This window comes from Montipora foliosa, chromosome 3, assembly GCF_036669935.1.
Source record: "Montipora foliosa isolate CH-2021 chromosome 3, ASM3666993v2, whole genome shotgun sequence".
Taxonomy (NCBI): Eukaryota; Metazoa; Cnidaria; class Anthozoa; order Scleractinia; family Acroporidae; genus Montipora; species Montipora foliosa.
This window is the reverse complement of record NC_090871.1, coordinates 17,918,933-17,944,686: the sequence shown is the minus strand read 5'-3', so window position 1 is coordinate 17,944,686 and position 25,754 is coordinate 17,918,933. Positions and strand designations below refer to the sequence as shown.

General features: G+C 41.0%; 7 non-coding genes and 1 pseudogene across 7 annotated transcripts; all 8 read right to left on the bottom strand.

Annotated features, from left to right (window-relative positions):
• LOC137995343 (RNA-binding protein 25-like) overlaps positions 1-18,174 on the bottom strand; it is a 21,751-nt pseudogene extending 3,577 nt beyond the window's left edge.
• LOC137998250 (U5 spliceosomal RNA) lies at positions 2,595-2,716 on the bottom strand. Its single transcript, XR_011122810.1, has one exon. It is a non-coding gene; the product is annotated as a U5 spliceosomal RNA (small nuclear RNA).
• Positions 3,438-3,556, bottom strand: LOC137998244 (U5 spliceosomal RNA). The gene has a single exon (XR_011122805.1). It is a non-coding gene; the product is annotated as a U5 spliceosomal RNA (small nuclear RNA).
• Positions 3,932-4,052, bottom strand: LOC137998180 (U5 spliceosomal RNA). The gene has a single exon (XR_011122746.1). It is a non-coding gene; the product is annotated as a U5 spliceosomal RNA (small nuclear RNA).
• On the bottom strand, positions 4,449-4,570 carry LOC137998230 (U5 spliceosomal RNA). The gene has a single exon (XR_011122791.1). It is a non-coding gene; the product is annotated as a U5 spliceosomal RNA (small nuclear RNA).
• LOC137998169 (U5 spliceosomal RNA) lies at positions 4,946-5,066 on the bottom strand. Its single transcript, XR_011122734.1, has one exon. It is a non-coding gene; the product is annotated as a U5 spliceosomal RNA (small nuclear RNA).
• LOC137998245 (U5 spliceosomal RNA) lies at positions 5,845-5,965 on the bottom strand. The gene has a single exon (XR_011122806.1). It is a non-coding gene; the product is annotated as a U5 spliceosomal RNA (small nuclear RNA).
• LOC137998168 (U5 spliceosomal RNA) lies at positions 6,324-6,444 on the bottom strand. Its single transcript, XR_011122733.1, has one exon. It is a non-coding gene; the product is annotated as a U5 spliceosomal RNA (small nuclear RNA).
• Positions 18,175-25,754: the final 7,580 nt, after the last annotated feature.

Below are 25,754 nucleotides of genomic sequence, written 5' to 3'. Positions count from 1 at the left end.
TTGATTATGGAGATCAATTCACTACTTGCACAATCCCATAATACACCTCTATTACCCCCCCAAAACTTTTGCATAACCATTGTTTGCAATTTCTCCTGGGACATAAAAATGTCCCAAGACCAGTCGAAAACAATGCCTATGCAGATTTTTGAGGGGTTAAAGAGGTGTATTATGGTATTTTTGCAAGTAGTGAATAGTTGCTAATCCCATAATTTATAGACTCGTACCTAGTCCCCTTCGGCTTGAAATCAGGCAATGATTTGGCTTTACTAGTTTTTCAGAGTATTGCATTGCGCTTTCAACCAGATTGCATTGCTCCATGTAGAAGCCTCGCTTTGAACAGGAGTCACAAAACACGGCGGCGATCGATTGTCGACAATACAATACAATACATACTTAATTGACCGCTCCCCATAGGGGCTTTTCAGGGCCAATGAAACACAATCAACGAAACAACAAAACACAACAACAACAACTGTTAAGAATCCCAACTGGCCGGAGGCAAACCAGTTGGCTATTTACAAGAGCTAACTGAATAGAGTGTAATGTGAAGTGCTAGATTTCTATCCCATATGAACCATGTGAGCGTTAGCCCTACTGATGGAAATGGGCCCACACAAGGACAGAAAAAAACTCTGACCAGGGTGGGAATTCAGTTCCCACGGCCTGCTCCCGTCTGACCTTGTAGCTCAGTCGGTAGAGCGGCGGAGATCTAACCCGAAGGTCGTGGGTTCAATTCCCACCCTGGTCAGAGTTTTTCTCTGTCCTTGTGTGGGCCCACCATTTCCATCAGTAGGGCTAACGCTCACATGGTTCATATGGGATAGAAATCTAGCACTTCACATTACACTCTATTCAGTTAACTCTGTTTGAAATATAAGTGCTACACGGCCAACGTTTGTATAAACGTAACCTTTCCTTGTATTTACAAGAGCAGCTAGGAAGTTGAACCAGGGACTACCAGGAACAAATTCAACGAGTGGTCAGAGCGGGTCTTGAACCCGGGATCTCCGGATCTCAAGGCAAGCGCCCTAACCACTGGGCCAAATTGCCTTTTACTTTTTAAGCCTCCTAATTCCTGTTCAGATCCATCCCTGGGCGACTCGACCTATCAAAACTTACACATAGATTACTTGATCGTAGTGGGAAGTTCAAGTACGACCAAGTAACTCTCACGCATTTTAATCAGAACTGATGATGTGGTCAGGAAGTGTTAATCGAAATTCCACTGGATGTGAGGAAAATCACTACAACCTATCGAACTGAAGTGATCGGTAAAATAACTACAGGTATACAGATGATATTGAAAGGCTTCGCATTTAAATCACATTTTGCCTCAAAGCTTTGTCTACCAAGATCAGGGATGCCACCTCGGTTGTCTCTCTTAGGAGGATGTAAAATTGCTTTTTAGATTTTGTATATTGTGAAAAGCATCCAGACCTATGTTAAATGCGTTCTTACGAAGTTCATGAAAAATATTATGCATCAAATGGAAACTCGGAAAAAGCCGAGGCCCGCATGGGATTTGAACCCACGACCATCAGTGATCGTATTATTATTATGTGCCTAGTTATTATCTTGTAATCTGAAACACACACATGTAAAAAATGAATATCCGAAGCTGTACAATTTCCTTCGGCTATTTCTAACAAAAATGAACGAGAAAAAAACCGGATTAAAAACCGAGTTATTTATTCGAACAGGCACGTGGAAAAATGGGTCGTTCGCTCCTACTCGTATCCACATTTCGAGCGGCCATTTTATTCTCGTGCCTGTCTTCTTCTCACGCTCGACTAGAGGGATTGCTCGTAGTTTACTTCGGAGATCGTGTGTCGATCTTTTAAGCGAACTGACGCCGTCCAAGTTGTTTTTGAGACTATCTTGGTTGAGAACCGCCACAAGGCTGAATAGGACTGTTCCCTAAAGAAATCTTTTGTCAATCGCGAAGGAGTGCTACACGTTAAAGGAAAACCAGATTTCACGTGGTAAAGGATTGTCAAATGACTTCTTCGATTCTTCCGGTTGGCACTGAAGCCGACAGCTTTGAACCACGTGCATTCATAACAACAGTTCTTTTCTGCAGCCCTTAACAAACGTTTTTTAATAAAAATTATATAAGAATAAAAGCACGTCATTTGCGCAGTTCGATCAAAACGAGATCGAGTTCGTTCTGACCGAAATTCGGAATCACGACGTCCGGTCAATCACTTCCTAAAAAATCCCTTAGCAGTTTGTTCCTTAAACGCTTCTTAAAGATTATTTCGTTGCTACAAAGTTTCAAATTAGATTCCAAGGAATTCCATATGCTAACAGTTCGGTAATAAAAAGTTCTCTGTCCAGAGGCAGTTTTTAAAAGAGGGATATTTAAAAATTGGCAACTCCTGGTTGTATATCTATTTACATCAGAACGTTTGATGAAAATAGTGCTCAGGTATTCAGGGGCACGACAATTCATCCATTTAAAAGCCAAAATGGTATTTCGATAGTAAATCTGACTGGATACTGGAAGCCACTTAAGGCGTTTCAGTTCAGGCGTAACATGATCATATTTTCGACTTCCAGCGTTTCGTTGTTCGTTCCTTTCGTTCTTGACCAGCCCCGCCACAAGGCAGGGCGACGAAAAATTTAGTTTAGAGACTCATTCAGTTGTTCTCCTCCACGGAAATCTTTAGTAAAAGGCGAAAGATTTATGCGTGTTGAAGGAAAACTAGAGCTAACGAGGTAAATGATTGCATTGACGATTCTATTCAGCTTGGCGCGGCAACACTGGTGGGATGCCGTATCTACGAGCGCTCAATCACGCATGCGTGATCAGACAGAAGTGTCAATATGCTTCTTCGATTGTTGGAGCCGACGGCTTCGAGCCGCGCGAGTTTACGGCGAAAGTCTCTTTTTGTAGTTTTTAACGAGATTTTTTTATTTAAATTTCAGAGGTTGCAACGAAGAATAAAAAGCCAGTTATTTGCGCCCCTCCTCGTAAAAAAGTAGCCCTGGCTCGTTACTAATCGACAGAATCAAGGCGTCCGGACGCGAGAGATCTGACTACAGATGAGTCAGATCTCAGATCTCTCAGGGTGGCTTAGTGGTTATCTATCGGGCCTCCCACCACTATGAGCCGGGATTCAATTCTGGCCTCGGCCAGCATGTGGGCTGAGTTTCAGTCGATCTCAACCTGACTCGAGGGTTTTTCTCCGGGGACTTCGGTTTTCCTCCCTCATCAAAATCGACTCACAGCTAATTAACATCTAGCTGTGGTGCTGTCCTCCGACATCAAACATGGACTGTATAGCGGCAGCCAGAGGCGCCTTTGTATGCTTTCAGCCCGATGTCGTGAGCCGCGCCCTTCGCAATTCAGTCCTCGACTGCAAGTAAGGGTGATTAGCACTAGCAATATTTATTTATTTAGCATCATAGTTGTTGAATTGCTTTATTACGAGCCCCGCCACAAGGCAAGGAGACGAAAAATTAGTCTAAAGACTCATTCAGTTGTTCTCCTCCACGGAAATCTTTAGTAAAAGGCGAAAGATTTATACGAGTTGAAGGAAAACCAGAGCTAACAAGATTATTGATTGCATTGACCATTCCATTCAGCTTGGCGCGGTAAGCCAGGTAGGTTGCCGTATCGACGAGCACTCAATCACGCATGCGTGTTCGGGAATGTCAATGCATTTCTTCGATTGTTGGAGCCGACGGCTTCGAGCCGCGCAAGTTTACGACGAAAGTCTCTTTCTGTAGATTTTATAGAGCTTTCTTAACTTAAATTCCTCAGACTGCAATGAAGTATCAAAAGCCTGTAATTTGCGCACTTCCTTCATATAAACTATCTCAGGCTCGTTACTGACCGACGGAATCATGGTTTCTGGACACCAGATATCTGAATACAGCGTTTCATTCCACGTTCGCGTCAAAGTTATTCCTTTAATTCATGAGGAGCCCCGCCACAAGGCAGCGCGACAAGAAATTGGTCTTCAGACTCATTCAGTTGTTCTCCTCCACGGAAATCTTTAGTAAAAGGCGAAAGATTTATGCGTGTTGAAGGAAAACCAGAACTAACAAAGTAAACGTATGCATTGACAATTACTTTCAGCATGACGCGATAACACAGGTGGGATGCCGTATCTAATTAGTACTGAAAAGAGTGCTCATTCACGCATGCGTGTTCAAGAATGTCAATGAAATTCGTTGATTGTTTCGGTAGGCGATGAGGCAGACGGCATCGAACCATGCGCATTCACAGGGGGAGACTTTGTTTTATAGTTTTTAAACGAGAATTCTTGACTTAAATTTCCGATGTTGCAATGAAGTATCAAAAGCCTGTGATTTGCGCAATTCCTTGATCGAAACTAGATTGAGTCACTGACCGAAAGAAACACCATGTGTGCACACGAGAGATCTGACAACAGCGCTTTGTTTCGCAATTTCGACAAAGTTCTTTCTGTTTGATGCTGAGCCCTGCCACAAGGCAGGGCGACGAAAAATTTAGTCTACAGACTCATTCAGTTGTTCTCCTCCACGGAAATCTTTAGTAAAAGGCGAAAGATTTGTGCGTGTTGAAGGAAAACCAGAGCTAAAGAAGTGGTAAATTGCATTGACCATTCCATTCAGCTTGGCGCGGTAACACAGGTGGGATGCAGTATCTACGAGCGTTCAATCACGCATGCGTGTTCAGAAGTGTCAATGTACTTCTTCGATTGTTGGAGCCGACGGCTTCGAGCTGCGCGAGTTTACGACGAAAGTCTCTTTTTGTAGATTTTATAGAGCTTTCTTAACTTAAATTCCTGAGACCGCAATGAAGTATCAAAAGCCTGTAATTTGCGCACTTCCTTCATATAAACTATCTCAGGCTCGTTACTGACCGACGGAATCACGGTTTCTGGACACGAGATATCTGAATACAGCGTTTCATTCCACGTTCGCGTCAAAGTTATTCCTTTAATTCATGAGGAGCCCCGCCACAAGGCAGGGCGACAAGAAATTGGTCTTCAGACTCATTCAGTTGTTCTCCTCCACGGAAATCTTTAGTAAAAGGCGAAAGATTTATGCGTGTGGAAGGAAAACCAGAGCTAACAAAGTAAAGTTATGCATTGACAATTACTTTCAGCATGACGCGGTAACACAGGTGGGATGCCGTATCTAATTAATACTGAAAAGAGTGCTCATTCACGCATGCGTGTTCATGACTGTCAATGAAATTCGTTGATTGTTTCGGTAGGCGATGAGGCAGACGGCATCGAACCACACGCATTCACAGCGGGAGAATTTGTTTTATAGTTTTTAAACGAGATTTCTTGACTTAAATTTCCGATGTTGCAATAAAATATCAAAAGCCTGTGACTTGCGCAATTCCTTGATCGAATCTGGATTGAGTTACTGACCGCTACTATCCATTACTGGATAGATATGTAACATCGCATCCACTTCGGTCTTCATCTAGGGGTCTACTGAAGGTTCCTAGGTCCAATACTAAGTATGGCGTCAGATATTTTCCGTGTGTGCACGAGCACTTTGGAATAGCCTACCCGATGATTTGAGACTTGCAACTGACCTTTGTTCTTTTAAACGTGATCTTAAGACTTACTTGTTTCGCGAGTCTTTTTATTAGCTTCATTTCCTCTGTGATGTTGGACCTGATTTTTAGTTTTCTTTTTTTAGGATAATATTTTAGTTGCTTTCTTTTTTAGTGGATCTTGTAAACTTGATGTGCATCGCCTTAGAACTATAGGATCATGTGCGCTATATTAAGTTTTATATTTTTATTCTTATAAACATTGTGTGTACACGAGACATCTGACAACAACGCTTCGTTTCGCATTCGCTTCAAAGTTCTTTCCTTGTTTCATGAAGAGCCCCGCCGAAAGGCAGGGCGACAAGAAATTAGTCTTGAGACTCATTCAGTTGTTCTCCTCCACGGAAATCTTTAGTAAAAGGCGAAAGATTTATACGTATTGAAAGAGAACCAGAGCTAACTAGGTAAGTTATTGCATTGACCATTCAATTGAACTTGGCGCGGTAACTCATGTGGGATGCCGTATCTACGAGCGCTCAATCACGCATGTGTGTTCAGAAGTGTCAATATGCTTCTTCGATTGTTGGAGCCGACAGTTCACGGCGAACGTCTCTTTTATTACTTCTTAAAGAGATTTTTTTATTTAAATTTCAGAGGTTGCAATGAAGAATCAAAAGCCTTTGATTTGCGCACTTACTCATGAAAAGTAGCCCATGCTCGTTCCTAACCGACAGAATCAAAGCGCCCGGACACGAGAGACCTGATTACAGCGTTCGGTTGCACGATAGCATCAAAGTTGTTAAATTGCTTTATGATGAGCCCCGCCACAAGGCAGGGCGATGAAAAATTAGTCTACAGACTCATTCAGTTGTTCTCCTCCACGGAAATCTTTAGTAAAAGGCGAAAGATTTATGCGTGCTGAAGGGAAACCAGAGATACTTTGCCTGAGGTCGCTCGGAGCGTTTTTTGAAATTGACGCGTTTATGCACATGGGACACGGTATTCAATAAAGTGGTCAATCACGTATTTAAAGCTGTTAATGGGCTTCGATTCTCTCGGTCAGCACCGCGGCCGACGGCGTCGAACCACTCTCATACAAAGCGAAAATCCTTTTTTTGTAGGCTTAAAACAACTTTATTCTTTGAGATGCCGCAGGCAGCCACCGTGACAATTCGGGCCCATTTTCTTTTTTAAATTTTTTTTTCTTCGTAGCTTCGTAGTCACAAATGTGCAAACCCCAGGGATAGTAGATTAACCGCTTGATAAGAATCCCGTATGATTTCGAAAATGGCGGCCAACTTTAATTTCAGAGTTCAGTTTTGACCACATGAAGCAAGACTTTTGCTTTTTTTAGTTCATTCATGGATACCGTGGATGAGACATTGTGATGAAACAGAAGTAGACAGAATTTGCGGTAGTGATTTCACAGTTCGCATCACCTCCTAGAAAAAATCGAAATTAACTGCGATAAATTTGATCAGGTACAAATGTGCAAAGGGAAGAAATATTGTATATATATAGTCTAGCAAATAGCATTAAATGACAAGTCTACTTCTGGGAAAATCGTTTTCTGTATCTAATATTTCGCGACATTCCGATTTCGTGGATCAAACGAACACGAACACGAAATCACAACAACATGCACGGGCTGAGAAGCCGAGACGTTCTCCGGGGTGAATCGAGTTCAACTACTCATTTTTCTGAGTCCAGTCGAAGCTAAATTCAACCCGCGAGGGTTATGAGCTAAGTTCACAGTTCACTTCACATAATATGCTTCCCTCATTTCAACAAATGAGCACCGAAATCGGCAAGAATTTCTTTCTCAGGACACTGAATGAGAGCAAAATACAAGCAACATTAAAAGAATATACAGCACGAGATGCGGACGCTGATAAATGATAAAGCAGCTTTAATATTATAACGGCGTCTAAAAGTCAGAAATTTTGATTTTGAAAGCAATGGTCAACCTTAGCAGCAAAATAAATCGTGAAAGAAAATTAATTCAGCAAAAATACACGTGGCATTGTGGCCCAGAGCACTGGCGGGCTTTGAGAGTCAACATGTCTGCTAAATGATTCCATCGCCATTCCTCCCAATACAGGAATGAAAAACGTGAAAAGAAGACTAGAAAGTAGACTTTAACAACCAAACACGACAATGAAATCAAGTGAAGAAAGAGAAGAAAAAGAAGTAAAAAGAAATATTAGAGGCCTTCGTTACAGAGACTTCGCAGTTGTTTCCCATCCAAAAACTAATCCCATCGAATGGGCTTAACTTTAATAGAAACTTAGACTAGCATCAAATCATTGTGGTATGTGATAAATCAAGTCAATGACATTCGCGAAATCGACAATAAAATAAATCCATTCCCTCTAGTACAGGAATCAAAAAGGTGAAAAGAATATTAGAAAAAAGCCTTACACAACTAAAGACAAAAAAATTATCAAATACAGAAAGACATTATTCTAATTTGGTTTATACACAAACGAAGTACAGTATTGGAAAGTACAAGTGGTTACGTTTACGCAAACGTTGGCCGTGTAGCGCTTATATTTCAACAGAATTAACTGTAAGAGGGTGTTGTGAAGTGCTTTTTTCTACCCATATGAGCCATGTGAGCGTTAGCCCTACTAATGGAAATGGGCCCACTCAAGGACAGAGAAAAACTCTGACCAGGGTGGGAATTGAACCCACGACCTTCGGGTTAGATCACAGCTGCTCTACCGACTGAGCTACAAGGTCAGACGGGAGCAGAATATACGATGTACGTAAGACGTTGGGAAGTGTCCACCATCCACTGCATCAATTACTATCCCACGGAGAAACGCTGCTTACAGCGGTTTTCCCTGGTCAATGATTTACTAACGTGGATGGTGCCTTCCACATCCCCAGTTTCCAACAACTGGCGCATGGTTGTCGAGTCTTTTTATTAGTAAAGCCAAAACAATCTCGATGATTTGGCTTTCCTGGTTTTTGACCATAATGCATTGTGCTTTCGACCAGAATGCATTGCTCAATGGAGAAGCCTCGCTTTGAAAATGAGTATCAAGACATGGTGACGAACGATATTTTGCATCCTGCATCCGATTCCTGTTCCGATCCATCCCTGGGCGACTCGACCTATCAAAACTTACACCTATGTTGGATTTTGCATTTTTCTTAGCAGCTCCCGCACCGTGCTTTGCCATAAAAAAACTGGGCTTTAATGAATGCCATTTCGCTTTCCTACATTTCCTTTTTAACAGTACCTGTGAAGCAGCGTAGGTGTCGCACAAGTTGTGAACGGATTCCTCCACAACAGGCTTTGCTTCTAAGATTGTTTCCGGCACCACTCTTAAGACTTCTTCCTCGAGTACGGGCCTCGCTGCTATGACTGTTTCCATGGAACCCGTGTCACTGATATTTGCGCGGGAACTGACAGCAGAACTTGTTCCACTTGTGAGAGATGTGCTTACGTTCAGAGGGGTGGTGGGAACAGCTGTTAAAAAGGTGGATGAAAAAATATTAAGTAAGTAGACTGGAAAAAACAAAAAAGTGTTAGTACGTTATGCACGATTCAAGGTCCTTGTAGTAGGGTGGTCTCCTCGGAGTGAGATCTCGCAAACCGACTGGCAGAGTTTGACATTTTTCCAGTAAATTGAAGGCAATTTTTTTTACCTTGGGGCACAGAGTTGTGTTCAATTTCCCCAACTCTTGGGAACTTCTATCATCTCATTCCTTAGAATCTCAGTTTACACTCAGTCTCTGAACATCCAAAACGTCATATGCGATGGTAATATGAATGGCAATTGAAATCAACGAGGGGGCTTCAAAATCAGTTCGTCACTGTGCGGTTGCTACCTTCCCGACCTTAGAGCAACATAAACTTGTCAAGTTCCCAGCATAGGGAAGGATTGTGTGTTAAATAAGCTGGGTGGACCCTTGAAAGTCTAACCATTTGCGGATGTTATTACAAAGACAGCACTTTCTGCTCAGTTATTTTAAGACCCTGAGTGTTGGTCCGGCCGCAGTCGAACTCAAGACCTCTCGCATAGCAGCCCGGTGCTCAACCAATTGAGCCACCGGTGCTCGGTAATAGAAACCTGCATTGCATTTCTTACGATCGCTGGTTGGCTCTTTCAGTTCTTTTGCTGTCAGTTCTAACTTTAATCTACGGCGGCTATCTTTCCAAGGGATCTTTTCTTTTCATCAAGCTGTTTACAGCAGCAAATGGGGTTGGTTTCTTAAGAAGCTGTGGTGTTGCCAACTTGCATCGGTGGGGGTTTTAAGCAGGGAAATATGGTTGAATCAACTAAGTTTATACACAAAGAAGGCCGACCAACATGGGGACACCAGAGAGCTGACCATATTCCCTCTGACGTGAAAGGCTAAAATTTAAAACGTTAGCTTGGTCAATTTACATTTAGTAGAATTCTACTAGTATACTAATGCAAATGCTGTAATCTGATTGGCTGAGCCATTGAACACTATCAGCCATTAGTGTGCAGTGGTTGGAAATCGTCTTGGAAATAACGACGTTTTTTTTCGTTTTTCCAAAGTTTTGGAGGAAAATTTGGATGCAAATGGGTAATTAAATTTCTGAGAAGTGTAAACGAAGGACATTTACGGTTTCTTGACTTTCAAAAAAGTTGAAATTATTGAAAAAGCTGATGCGCTCGCGCGCACAACTTAGATTTTAAATGGCAATTCAATCCGAGCGATCTTTTTCAGGCGCAAGGTTTAATAATACGTCAAGAAATAACTGGAAACCGTTATTTGAAGTAAATTTTAGTAAGAATTCCACTAAAACAATTAGATTATTCGCTCTCGATTTCTATGAGGCCGAAGGCCGAATCAACTATCACCTCATAGAAATCTCAAGCTCATAATCTAATCGTTAATTAGAACTCAGTTGATCCGGTTACTAATGGTAGAAGTTGTAAGGCAGAAGTTATCTTCGCACTTAACTGGACAATTGAAGCAATTGTCTCTCATAAAAAAGTCTGCAACGAGCCTAGAAGGTCCATCAGGCCGGCGCTTATCTCCGGTTTCTAATTGTCTCTTATAGACAACTGAAAAATGCAGGTGGGTTGTAAGTTCCAGGGGTTTCATTAAGCGCCGGGCACCGGGCAAACTGAACTGACCGGCTGTGGACGTGACTTTGCCCGGCTGCTTTCAACATCTCAAAAGACTGGCTTTTTTAAACTACAAAAATTGATTTAAAAAATACAGTCTTGTCCTTTTCTCGATCTGCCTTCTGTTGTCAAAATGTCTCAATTTCATACGCTGCGTTCAATTTCCCAAACCACATTCAACTCAGAACGAATCGCCCCATAAGGCATTGCGAAAAGAATTACGATCCATAAAAGACCACCTGAAATGTCCCAATGTTGCGTGTCCCAGAAAAGATCGCGGTCGATCGACGATTATTTTTATTCGCGAGCCGAATTGCCTCCAGCTGAGAAAAGTGCTTTTTTGTGTCACGTTTTGTAATTAATTTTCTTGTGGATATTGGTATCAAATCATTAAATTGTCTAAAAAAGGTGTGGTTTTTCTGTGGGTAAAGAATATTGCTTTGGGCTACAGAATGCAGGAAAACACACCTCTGCAACTTAATAATGTCCGCGGGAATACTTTGCATGCCAAACTGCTTCGAACTTTATTGAAACCCCTTGGCTTCAACGGGATTCGAACCTATGACCTCTACGATACCGGTCAATGCTCTACCAACTGAGATATGAAGCCACTCAGTTGGAAGCAAGTCAATTTGTTGGGCTTGAGGACTGAACTGAGGACTCGAGAAATGAACTAAATGTTTATTTGAAGTGCGGGCTATAGACGAAAGGCAGCTAAGACTTATAGACGAAAGCCAGTTAAAGTGCGAGGATGACTTCAATCTGCCTTTCGTTTATAACCCGCACTTTAAATGTACATTTATTTCTATTCGGTTCTAGTTGTATGTGAGAATGAAAATGGTATTTACATACGGGGCATCAACCCATTGTGTTCCAATGCGCTTGCGCAGTCCTCACACGGCGCCCTTCCCAGATGTGGAGAACTTCTGCTCCTCATTGCACGGCGAATACCTCGGTCAGCAGAACAGTTTCTGCCCAACTCGGGATTACACCTGTCCTGGAATTCCATAAAGGGTATGTTATATCCTGTGGAAATCTGTCCAAGTTTAAGCTCCAACTTGCTTAATCCTCCCCTGATTAATCCGCGGATTTCTTCCTTAACATCACCGCTAGAGTCTCTTACACTTTTGCTAACTTCTCGACATTCATCAGTGACGCGTCCCAGCACACGGTCATATTCTCTGTCTTTGATCTGTTTCTCCTCTGATTGCTGCTCTTCCAGTTTCTTTTCCAATCGGTGCAGCCTGTGTTCTAGCCTACGCCGCGTGGATTCTATCTCAATTGTGCAACGTTCTTGCCAAGCTTCAAAACGATTTAATGACTCTTTACACGTCATGCAATTAGCCTCGTTACATGGAAAGGGTCCACAGTCCACCTAACAAGAAAATACAGCGAACATTTTCGCGCTTAGAGTCATATAATTAACATTAAATACTTTCTTTAGGGCTGCAACATCACGAGAATTAAATAAAAGAAAAAGATGGCAATTCAAGACCTTGCTAAATCATCTGCAACATGAACATATATTATGCGATTGTGTGTCTCATCTGTCTGGTTCGGATGCTCTACCAGTGAACACCGGGATATTCGCAGTCGTACTATGGTACGAAACAATTCAAAAGTACTCTACGTGGCTCAAGTTTTCATATTCTTCATCTCAAATAATAATAATAATAATAATAATAATAATAATAATAAATAATAATAATAATAATAATAATAATAAATAATAATAATGACTTCATTTAAGTCTCGAGCTTATTTTGCCAAGAACGACTACTCTACTAATTGGGGACACTACAAATCAACTGAAATTTCAACTAATCAAATCAAATGTTGGTTTTTGAAGAGAGGGGAAAATGGGAGTACACAGCGAAAACCTTCGGGAGCGGAGTAGAGAACCCACAAACTCAACCCACATATGGCATCGAGTCCGGGAATCGATCCCGGGCCACATTGGTGGGAGGCGAGTGCTTTCACCACTGCGCCAGCCCTGCTCAGCTCCCAAATCATACCAATCGCTGAGATCACCCGTTTGATCCAAGGTACATCGACTGGATTATCGTGCATAGATGTCTGCTTGAAATTCATGAAACTTCAATCCCTGGATAAGACGTCTGGGGACACGCCATTGGTCAGTTACTTCCAAGAGATGTCAAATTCCCACCCACTACTACAGCCTTGGGTTCCCTCCACCCCCCACCCCCACTTCCCCTTAAACGATATTAAAGACCATATCTTGCACAACAGTTTTCACAAGTGATTGGCCACAGAGACCCAACATTGTTCAAGAGGAAGAGAGATCAATAGAACTGTTTTTTTCTTAGAGGAAAATAAAGTGTCTCAAATGGTTTCAATTGGCTGTAGGTTCATTCTAAGTAGGAGACAGGTGTTTTGGAGGGTTCTGACTGAGTAACAATTGCTAACGAAGAAATTATATTTCTCTTACCTCATTTCCAGGGCAATGGTCTTCAGTTCTCCGTTTGTGATGATGACGTTCATGATGATGACGTTTTTCTTTTCTTGATTTTTCTCTTTCCCTCTCTCTTTCATGGTGGTGTTTCTTTTTCCTATATTCTTTCTCATCGTCGTTTTTATCCAAATATTTATGTCCTCTGTCCTTTACATCTTCCTCCTCATAATCTCTTGACCGTTTATGTTCGTGTTTTGACCTATGTTCTTTGTCTCTATGTCTCGATTCTTTGTGAGATTTTTCCCTAGATTTTCTTAATCTTTCCTGACAAATACTACAATCAGCTTCACTTCCCTCCATTTCATCCCGTCGCTTGAGTTTCCTGTCCTTTTCCTCTTCTTTCTCTTTCCGTTTTTCCCTCTTTTCTTTTCTCTCTTTATCCTCCTCTCGATCTTTCTTACTTATCTTCTCTTTCTTTCCAGCCTTGTCCTCTCCCTTTTCACCTCTCTCCTTTCTTTTCTCTTTCGTTTCTTCCGTTTCTCCTTTTCCATTACCCCCTCCACAGGTACGCTGTGGTGAAAACCATTCCCCATCAACTCCTTGGAAGGGGGCAATTTGTCCTTATGCTTCTTGCCCAATAAAGTTCCGTTTTTCATTTCGGCGGTCAAGTCCTGATCGCTAGTACTTCTAAATAAGTTAAATAAACCTTTATCCTTTTTGGTTTTCTTGGGTGTAGAGCTGATTGCCAGGTCATCTCGGCTTTGAGCACTGTGGAGAAATAAGACCAATCGCAAGATTGTTACTGTTGAAACCTATGCGAACAGTGTAAGGGTTATCGAGTCCACGGAGAAAGGTTGTCAGGCGAGGCCTTCTGTTTATGGTCCATATATATCCAGAAGGCTTTAAAGCTAACCATTAGCAGATGAAATGACAAAGGCAGCACTTTCTCCTCAGTTATTCTGAGCCCCATAAGATTGATTAGGACGAGGCTCGAACCCGCGACCTCCCGCGTGATAGTCCGTTGCATAACCAACTAAACAAACTTCAGATTTCACTTGAAGCGATGGATTCTGACCCGGGGCCCGTTTCTCGAAAGTCCCGAAACTTTACGGGCCATTTTCGGGTGTCACAACTCCCTCTGTTTCTCAAGAATGGAGGGGATTTAAGTCGTCAAACTTCACATTTAGTTTGTTTTTTGTTACCTTGAAAATATCTTAAAAGATCGGCTTTCCTGAACAAGTGTTTGGCAGATTCACAAATCGCTTTCCGGGCCCGAAAAGTTTTCGGGACTTTCGAGAAACGGGTCCCTGGAGATAGGAAGATCTGAGACCACGTGAGCCGCCTTAAGTTGGAAAATACTCGTTAGCAAAAGAGGGAGGGGGAGAGAAAAAAATGTGGCAGCGAAAGGGCTTTCAGCTTCTCAGTTAACTTTGCTTATGACTCTCACCTCACCAAAATTTATTCGGTATCAATACTGAGTGACATTGCATAAATTTGGAGACATTAATTTTTGACTAAACCTTTAGTGAATGCGGCTATGGTTTGTACTAGTAAGCGCCACCCTCACATATAGGCTTGCAGTCCAACGGCGAAAGTTCAGTAACAAACGCCCGCGGAAAGGTGTTGGTGATTCAGCGATTTTAAAAAAGGGTGAGAAGCTTGAAACAATACTTTGACCACACTTAATGAATTCCTTGTTATTATCAATTTGACCCCAGGGGGTAATTCTAAAAATAATACAGTAGAAAGACTTGAGTATGGAGATCAGTCAACGAAGCAATTAGCGACACTGGTCATTGCCAATCCAGGTTAACGCACATATAAAACAAATACAGTGGATTGTCGGAAATTCTCCCTAGAATCCAAAAGTTATCAAGCAATACGATGCAATGAGGTTAAATATTAAATCCCCAATATTCTTGAGAAACAGTTTCCAGTCTACCCACGTTAAAGTGACAACAAGTGCTCTTCGTAATAAGTGTCAAGTGACTTCACATCATCACTTCAGCATGGAACAAAAGGCACTCAACAAATTTTAGTTTTCATTGAACGCAACGATTTTCATTTCACAATTCCGACCTTGGACAAAACTTAAAAAAAAAACTACTTGGCGCGCTATCAAATAAGGCGCATTCACATATAGGGAAAATATCGTTGACGTCACCTATTGTCATAAATGTGCCAACCAGAGTCTCATTGGCTGTCAAAACAAAGGGTCTTTTGTTCCTGTGGTTGCCACATTTGACCAACAAAAGCAATGTTTGTTAACAGATAGCTTCCCTATTGCGCACTTGTCATTGCATTTTATTTTTATCGCACAATCCGTTCATAGAATGCTGTTTTTCTGCGCGTTAGAATTAAAGAACAAAACCATAGATATAAACGCTTAACCATCGCAATGTGTACTCTTTATAAGACCAAATAATCGGTTTATTCCTACTGCGCAACAGTAATCCTCAGGAACTGAGCTCTCATGCAAAGGTCTTCATCTGTTTCGGTGAAGAAAAAAACACGAACGCTGATCACGAGAGGATGCCACACAATACAACAGGCCCCGCACGTGCGCTTTACATTTTTGGTACACTTCCAAGAAAGACTGAAAGAACGAAAGAAAAAAGAAAGAAAGAAAGAAAGAACATTTTATTTAAGGAAGAACACGGCGCAGTATTATACCTTAGTGTATTCTCCCATACGGCCCACTCAGGCAATGATAAGCTACATTTTGGTTTTGTGAAAAAGTAACAAGAACCAGCCCAAGCTTCATAGGGCAACAACTAAGATGCGGAATCTTGTCCACATTGGTGAGAGGCGAGTGTCCTCTTCCCTACACCTGTGAGGTTGCGATATATATTCTCAATTGACTGTATAGCTAACCTTCTAAAATATAAACCATAATGTGTCTGACACGTGGAGTTACAATTTTTAAATTAGTTTTAATGATTAGTTCATTTATTTATTGTATTCATTTTTGTTATAAATGTACACGTTTCAACGACCTCCTTGGACTGCTTCCCGACTATGTTTTGAGTAGAAAAACGTATATTTTAACTGCCGAAAGAAGCATGTTCATATTTTCATTGCAGGTTTAAATGTGACTTAGATAGTAACAGTAACTTGGCGGTAAGAAAGCCCTGAACGGGATTTGAACCGGCCATGACCTCTCCAATACCGGCGCACAGCTCTGCCAATCGAACTATCAAGGCAACTGGGAACGAGCGATTTCACGTTGACTGAAAAGGTTTAGAAGATCAAGAGAGAATCCCACATGATTTTGTTCAGACAATTCCGGAGAAAGACTATAAAAAATCAATATGCAAAACGGGTTCAGGAAATCAAAGGACCAGATGCTTTTAAGAGTATTGTCCATAAATGCTCCCCAATTTGTTTATTTATAACTTTCCTCCTAGTGTCCAATATAACGGTAAAAAATCCGCACAATGCAGAAATCATTTTTAGTTGACATCATGTTCACTAAATGAATTCCGTGAAGTACGCTGACAAACGTAGGAACCTTATGCAGTACTTAAATTTAAGCTAATCCATTCTTAAACGATTTCCAACTTAATAAAACGATCGCTTTAACACGAATTTTGCCAGAGGAAATAGTAATATCGTTAACGAAGCAATTCAGCATAACTGTTCAAGTACAAGGATTCAAAGTTTGACCGTACTTCAAAACCGCAAAGCCACATTATAAACAATAGAGATATGAACGGAATTATTAAATGTCGGCAAACAAAATCACGATATCTTGGCAAGATATTCAAGAACAATTTGAATCCTGAAGTAAAATAATTCAAAAAATGATTCTTAAAATTTCCGTATAAAAAACGCAACAGTCCTACGCCATTTAATTCTAGCGTCTGCGTGGAATTCCCTAAAATAACACGAGCTTTGGCTGTGCTTTCGCTAAATTAAGAATCTAAAACTTCCAGGTTAATCCGCAAGAGAATGAAAAAACTCTAGCAGCATGTGACTTCTGTTTTCGTAAAACAAACAGGTCATACAAATAAACAGCTCTGTAGACTACAAAGGTCGTCGGATTGGTTAAAGTTATAGAAAGTAATGATACAAATATAACTTAATGGAATACGAGGGAATGCTTTGGTAACATCAAGACTTTGCCAGGCAGGTGTTAAGCAAACACTTTCAAAATCTGACGAAAAAAGGGAAGTGATTTTTTCATCATAGTAGCACTCTAAGAGCTCAGGCTGGTCGGTTTGAGCTTACAGTTAATTACATCTCGCCCAAATTGGCGTTAATTACATGTACGTTGGTTACCTCAGGTGTTGCAACAGACTGGTCTGAAAAAGGAGGATATTGACATGTGGGAAATAAACGAGGCTTTCAGTGCTGTAGTTTTGGCAAATATAAAGGTATGTTAAGTTGGTTAAGTTGCAAATACGGCTTAACTGAGAGTGACTATTTTGACTCCACTATCCAATCAGACACAACACGACTAACTCAATCACAACACAACTGTGTAGATACATGGGCATGTAGGACAGCAAGCGCCACAAGCCGGTTTATTTTGCTTACCATATGCATACAAACTCCGCTCCAGCATAACAATACGTTAGCATACTTAATGGTTCTGACCTCCTAAAATCTTGTTAAAGGAAAAGTACACTGGGCACCTGCCGGATACGAAAACCCAAAACCCTTCGGGAATGAGGGAACGTATTCTCCAAACCCTATGCAACTACCCTATGAAGGCTAAGGGGAAAATTTAACAAAAAAGTAGGCGAAGAAAGCTGAACCTACAATAGACTGATTCAAATCCCTAACGGATCACTATTTCTACGACAAATTACCCATAATCCCCACCAGACAACCGGACCCAGTCCTCTGGTCCGTGCCGGCAAATATCCATTTCTGCCAATTTCGCAGGCTACAACTGTCAGAAATAGCATGTTATTTATTCGCTAGTCCTCCGTTGTCTTCGTTAAATGTACTTGTTCAAGGAGCAAGCCAACATTGTCTATCGTTGTAATACGAACCAAGGACAGTTTTGGTGCCTTTCTTATCGCCAGTACTACAGAGCCCTGTTGGTGCCGTCAGTACATTTCTTCATCTGCTTGGTGCTCGGCCCCTTTCTGAGTGTTGACTGTTTCGTATTTACTATTAAACTTTTCGGACATCTCGCTGGTGCGCGTTAATTTTGCCAACTGCCTTGGTTAAACCGACACAAAGTATCTTCGAGGATAAGAAAACATCAATCATTTCAGACATCAAAAAGAAGATAAATATCGAGAACTTTAATAGCCATCTGGAAGGAACTCGGTCCATGAAAGCAAAGTGTCACCTTTTAACAAGAATTTTTTTTTTTAACTCTTCACAGCTAATGGAATTGGATCCTGAGAGAGTAAATATCCACGGGGGCGCTGTGTCCATCGGCCATCCTATCGGGTCAGTAAGCTTTTATTAAACGTGAATAACATGAAACTACAAGCTACACAGCACCCAACTGACCTGGATAAGACGCGCGATAAAATCTACATGAGGCTTGGATCGCCCAAACCCACATAACTGTTTTTCATTCCTCGCTGGGCGGCATTAGGAGCTTAAGCACGCGACGTTTTTAAGCCAAGAGCGTATCCGGAAGTACTTAAAATAATTATTGACAATATAAATAAGGTAGTGTCAATACAGGTTAAATAGGAAAACATCTCACTTCCGGTTGCCGAATCGCCGCGTGCTTAAGCTCTCAATAGGCCTTATTCACGATAGCTGCCATGTTGGTTTTCAAATTGTCATGCAAACTAGCCATGTGTTATGCTGGGGGGCAAACATTGGGAAAAAGGCAGATTGCGGAAAATCGGTTCGTCGAAATATTGAAATAACATTGCTCAAAGTACACTTTAGAATTCAGAATTAAGTGCCTTTTATAATAATTTTATATCTTTTGATTACCTTTGACATTTTGACTTTTACTTTGTTATCTGCTCATTTTTTCGCTGAAAAAACATCGAAGTAACTTGTGCAATCATTCTATTTTACTACTTAGATGATAAACATTCGATGAACGTGAAACAAATCATCTGTGTGGCTAAGATGATCGTTATAACCTCTCGAACTTGCGTTGTTTGCCCCCTCAGAAGTGTGTGGCTAATTTGCATGATAATAGCAAATCAACATGGCGGCCGTCGTGAATAAGGTCTATTGTAAGATACGAAGCGCGTTCTTTTTTCTTCAGTTCATCTGTGAATTGAACTGGAAAAAAACAAGGACCGTAAGATACTATGGCAGCGTTTTACACGACGCGGTTTTATTTGTAACCGCATCGTTGCAAGCCAGAATAATCGCAAAATACTTGCGATATCGCTGAGTTATATTTTGGAGTGACGTGTTCCTTGATGTTGCCGTTGTCTTTACATGGAGGTGGGGATAACCCGCCTTGGTGGGATAACCCGCCTGTCCATAATAAACCCTTATCTTTTCAGCCTCGCGTTTACATGATAGGTGAGGTAACCCGCCGAGGCGGGTTGCACGGTCTAGACCGGGTAACCCGCCCAGCCGGGGTCGCGTTTTGCCATGTAAACGCTTGAAGGTGGGGTAACCCGCCAAGCCAGGGTCGGCTTGTGTCGCAATATATTGCCTTTTGCCAAGGCCTTGCAGCATTAAAAGTGATAATAAGAAGCCACAGCACTGAAAAGTTGAGCAAGAGTAGCTAATGAGAGAGAAAAAAAAAAAAACATTAACCGCCAAAATGCGCCCTCCACCTGCCGTTTTGCCTGTTTACATACTTAGCGACCACGAAGCAGCCTCGAGAAAGGTCACCCAGGACCCCGGGGTGGTAAGAGTGCATATGAACGCGAGCTATTTTCCGACTCCACCTACCGGGTTACCCCAGTTCCATTTAACAGAGCCTAAACTCCCTATTGACTATGACAATGTGGCTAAAAAAAAACACGAGAATTCATATTGAAATGAGAGTCGTAAGGGTGAAATCGAGAGGCCTACTTACTTAGTCATTTCTTTTACAATCTTTCACATATTAGTATGGGCCGCGTCTCAATAGGGTTAACCGTTAGCCGTGAACCGCCAAAAAAGTTAACCGTTAGGCGTGAAAATGCAAAAAAAATAACCATCAGCCGTGAAAAAAAATGGGCCATGTGATAAGTTTTAATTACTATCACCCAACTAGTGGACTAATGCAAATCCTGCATTTTGATTGGTTACGCTACTGGGGACTATTATTAATAGTCCTCAAGTAGCGAAAAGCGTGACGCTTTCTTTCGTTTTATTTCCCAAATAAATATTTCTTTAACTTGCATTTGCTAAACTTTATTATTGCCTTTTTCCGTCCGACAAGTTAGGTGATACTAAAACAATTAGACCCTTCGCCCTCAAGGGCCACGGTTCACTAGCCCATTCGGCTTCCCCTCATGCGCTATTGACCCGTAGCCCTTGCGGGCTACGGGTCTAATTGTTTAATTATCCCTAGCTGCGGTTACACTAGCCATTTTGCCCTTGGGTAAGTGGCTTTTTTCCCACGGGGAAGCAATTTTTTATGTGTAACCGATCTGCCCAAAGGAAAATTTCCTGTGGGAAAATTTCCATGGATACGTCAAAAAAAGAAAAAAGATTGCCCATGACAGTTCCAGATGTAAGTCTTATGGTTAACAAAACCCCAAAGCGGCTCAACCAATCACAAGATTGCCGAACGCGAGGAAAATACATGCTGTGATGAACTGTGTAAACAACTGCGGACGTGGAAATACCCAAGCACGCCTTTTCTGGCCAGCAGCAAGTCGACGTCTAAATTATAAATTGGAGAGTTGCAAGGACTAGAGAAAGCGTAACTGAAGTCGACGTCTTTGTTGCCTTTCTTAAAATGAAGCGATGAATCGCTGAACTTAATTGAGGTGGACAGTTTAAGAGAAGCGCCGATCGTGACAATTACCGAAAATAAGCCAAAGAAAGAAAAGTTTGTCGTTCAGATGTAGATCCCATTTAGTGGAAAAACTAATAAATCTCTCATCTTGTCTTATCTTAAAGGTAAGTTTCCCACCAAAACAGGCCAACGCTTTAAGATAAGACAAGATGAGATTTATTAGTTTTTTCCACTAAACAGTGCTACTCAAAGGCCCTCTAAAACTTTTGTTTTTTTGAAAAGTATCTCTTTAAAACCAATTCAGTGAGCAGTATTTATTTTTTTTTTTTAGATTTCAAAACCATATCATAATTCCCTGACCCAGTACATGATGTGAGAAAGCAGCACTAAACTGAAGTAGAGTTCAAAATATTTATGAAAAAGCTGAAAGATGAAAAAACTCCACTGCATCACTTTTTTTTGAAAAGTTTCCCTAAGGCCAACGCTTACCTTCCCCTTGGGTAATTTACAAGTGTGTAACCGCAAATGGGGAGTCGATCATAACCAAGGATAAGGATAAATCAAGATTATACAACCGGAAATAGAGTTTGTTAGATTTTTTCAGGTTTATCTCAAAAGTTCGTCCAGTGTCCTTCCCTGATTTGGAAACAAGTGAGAAGCGTTATTTTGCATTCTTAAAGGGAATTTTCAAAAAATTATGCAGTGGAGTTTTTTTCATCTTTCAGCTTTTTCATAAATATTTTGAACTCTACTTCAGTTTAGTGCTTTCTCACATCATGTACTGGGTCAGGGAATTATGATATGATTTTGAAATCTAAAAAAAAAACAAAATACTGCTCACTGAATTGGTTTTCGAGATACTTTTCAAAAACCAAGTTTTAGAGGGTCTTTGAGTAGCACTGTACCATTACCATACCAACACAGTTTGGGACCCAGCAAACACCCTTTAAAACATTGCCTCACAATAGTATTACACAGGTATGAAGCTGTTTTCCCCTTTTGTAAGGATTGGAGTAATCTTTTTCCATTGGACACACGACTATTAAGAGTGGAAAATCCTTTCAAGCTTCCTTCCTTAAACTGAGAAAATAATTTATCTTTTTATCTGTGACCACATTTCTGTCATCTGTAGAGTGCTCTTTGCTCTTCAAAGATTTGATTTGTCTATCTAGATTATGTAGCAGTGACATTTTGCATTTTGCCTGAGTATGATATTTATGCTGATTTCAAAACCCAAGCCGCTGGACACAGTTGAACAACAATAATAATATATTATTATTATTGTTCAACTGTGTCCAGGGTACTGTACTTGTACTATAGAAAGAGTATGCTGTTTCCTTCTTTCTGTGGGAAATATCAAATAGTACATCAAATCAGTTAATAATGGTTCATTTTTTGCAGTTCTATTTTGTTTCCCTAAACTGAAATATTGTGCTACTTTTTCTGATGTGTCCACTAAAGCTGATAAACTAATAAAAAATATTGAAAGAATGTGAATTAATTATTAAAAGTTGTCACATTTTTGGGATCTTTGCTGTAAAGAGAAATATCAAGGTTAAGATTTTATATTTGCAGAGGTACAACTCAGAATATTATGTACTACCTGGATCCAAACTCATTTTATTATTGGAGAAGATTTCTTTCAGCATTGTTTTAGAAACCTCAGGACTCTGTTGTTTGTTATTACTGTCTAACACACAGCACACTTTTGTATGAAATATGAAATAGCAAACAAGAATTTCGTTAGAGCAAAATTACTGTTGCTTTAAAACATTAATGACAACCCAACTTACGGTGCTCATAAAATATTCACAGTCTCTTTCCTATGTTCTTTGCAACTGTCTTTAATTCAGATTATTGTCCATTATCCAAGTAAAAATTATCTCAAGGAATTGCCAGCACATTTTGCACAGCCTGGGTATTGCCCTTTGCAAGGCTATTAAAGAACACATCAGCTGTTACTTTGGCAGCATTCAGAAGCAAACGTTTGCTCTCGAGATTAACAAAGTTTCAGCCACAGCAATTGATGCAAGAAATCTAGAAATACCTCGACTAGGAAAAGGGGGCAGAATAAAAATAATTCAATTGTCAGATCAAAATTAATCACAGCTATTTTAGGTGAATCGGGGAGGACATCTTTACAAAAACCTCGCACACACTTGGAAATACGCTACTGTAACGATACCTGCGAAAGGTCCAGCGTACTTCTCCGCCGATATTCCGAACGATTTCCAGTACATTTTTGTGCTGTGATTGAGACTTTCTCCTCGAGCAAAACCTTGCAAAACCAGGCGAGTATGGCGATCAAGTTATGTCCGTGTAAGAAGACACGAAACGACTTCACGGCATGCTGACCTCTGATGGGCAGAAAAACACAAAGAATTTCTGGCACCAATCAGAATTGAGAACTACCCCTGCGTGTTTGGATTCGCGCCTACTATGCTTTTCTTTGTCGCCATTTTCTTTGGCCCGTTAGACTTGCCCTTGTCTCCGCGATCTGCCCCCTGGGTCTCCGAGGATGGTACAGGACAAATACTACGAGACAAATGAAGACCATTGAGAGGGAAATTTTCCGCCACAAAAAGCTTAGCTCTATTTTCCGATCCGACTCCAGCTGAAAGGCATCTTCGTTGCCGTCATCTGCTTCGATACACACCCATTGCACGAAACCTTCCTTCACTTTTTTTTTCATTTTCGTTGTAAAGGCCTCCAAGATCTTTCTGTTCGCAAATAAGATCGCCCGAAAGAAGAGAACATTTACTGCATTTTTGTGCAAGGTAAGCATGTTTAACTAACAAATTCCCACTCTTAAACGGTCCGTTTTTTTATTCGTTTTGTTTTAATATAGCTTTAGAGTATTAATGAATCTGCGTGTTGTTTTTTCGAGACAGGCTTCCTTCACCATTGTTTCAACCAACTGTTTTCCCAAATTGAGAAATATTGTAACAAAATACGCCTTTGTACGGGGGAAAGCGAGTTAACGGTCAAACGGAATGTAATGGCATGGATATGCTGGCTGGAGACAGACAGCACAAATAAATTGAACATAGGAAATCCCGAAGTACTAATCTGCTCTGACTCACAAGCTGGACACTTTGAAGTTAATAATTTTCTTGGCTTGAGTTAGTTTATCACCAAGTGTGTGGGTTTTTCAGGGTTGTTTTGGCTTAAAAGAAATGGAGTGAGCAGACCAATCGAGGCATCTGATTGGCTAATATCGGAAAATGTCGAAAAAAGATGAAAAGAAAAAAAATGAAAAAAAAGCTTTTTTTTTGGATTTCTTCTTCCCCATGCCCTGATGATCTCTCTCTCGGCCAAATTTGGGCATGTTCTATGCGCCATCGCCAATCGGCAAATGGCGCATAGAATCTTGACGATATTTTACAAATTTTTTTTTGAAGGCATAATGATTTGTTCTACGAAACAGAATCTAATTTTTTAGACGGCAAGTCGATTACATTTTTCATTGAAATTTCAAATTTCGCGCTTTTAGCTGCTTACACCAATGGGAACAGCCGAACTTAATTTGATTAAAAATGTTGGCACATTTTAACTAACCGACGCTATTGCCGCGGGGCTTTTTTCTGCCTGCTTCTTAGCCGGACCATTAACCAAAAAAGCTGTGATATTACAAATCGTCTTGCTACTGAGCGACACAGCATAATGACCAGGGACTCAGACACCCCTGAGTCACAACGATTGAAATTAAAGTTGGATACTACGGTCAGTGCGAAAGCAAAACCTCTCTTCATAGCACCTATTTCATAAAACACACGTGAAGTGTGTGTACACTTGAAAGATGGGTTTGGTTTTCAATGAAAGCAATAATTGTGCATTAATTGCCAGTTTCCTGTGATATCCCCAGCGACTGCTACTAGCGACATAGTGTCAATGTGCATGGACTTTGATAATGATCAGCCTGGTGATAACTGCATCTCTTGATGAAACCACCCAGCAAAACTTGACAAAACAGTACATAATCTGACCATCAAAGATTGAACAAAACACACTGCAAGCATCATGAATGACAGCAAAGTTCGCCTGGATAACACGTGAAGTGTGTGTACATCAATAGATGAATAGACTCACATCGATTGTAGTTAATAACAATAATTATAGCCTTATGTAATTATTATAATAATTGGCAGTGCTAATCACCCTTAACTTGCAGTATTAGGACTGAATTGCAAAAAGATGCAGCTCATGACAATTTGTGCTCAAAGCAGGCGAAAGCGCCTCTGGCTGCCGCTGTACAGGCCATGATGTTTGATGTCGGAGCACAGCAACACAGGTAGATGTTAACAAGCTGTGAGTGGGAAAGCATCACCTCTCTTCACATCTTGTTTCATAAAACAAAATAATAAAGAGTATTAGGATAGATAGCCAAATGATGCCAGCCACGTGACCCCAAGCTGGGTGGAGAGTCTAGTGCGCTCCACTTGGTGCTTGTGTCACTTTCGCGCTTCCCCAGGCCCACATGGCTATGATCATCAACCAATCCCAGGTCATGCTCCATACAATCTAACAGGTCATTGCACACAATTGCAGTGGTCAACTTTGTTGAATACAGGCTGAATACAGTTCAGCAGCTCTCTGTATTGTGCCTGTTAGGATGTTACAGGAACCATAACCGGGTCGCTGTCTGAGATTTCATGGCTGGTGTCAGAGGACGGTCTGTGTTCAAGCTGGGGTCACTCAGATTTAGCTTCAGCTACACTGCCACCAAACCGAAACGCATGATAACATACCAAGGGCTTAAGATTTCCGAGTGATGGAGGTGCTGCTTTCTAGTATATTGTAGAGGAATTGTCTCTTTAATAACTAAAGATCTTCCTGACACAGAAACAACTTCAAATTCAAGTTGAGGAGGTGAGTAAGTGAATG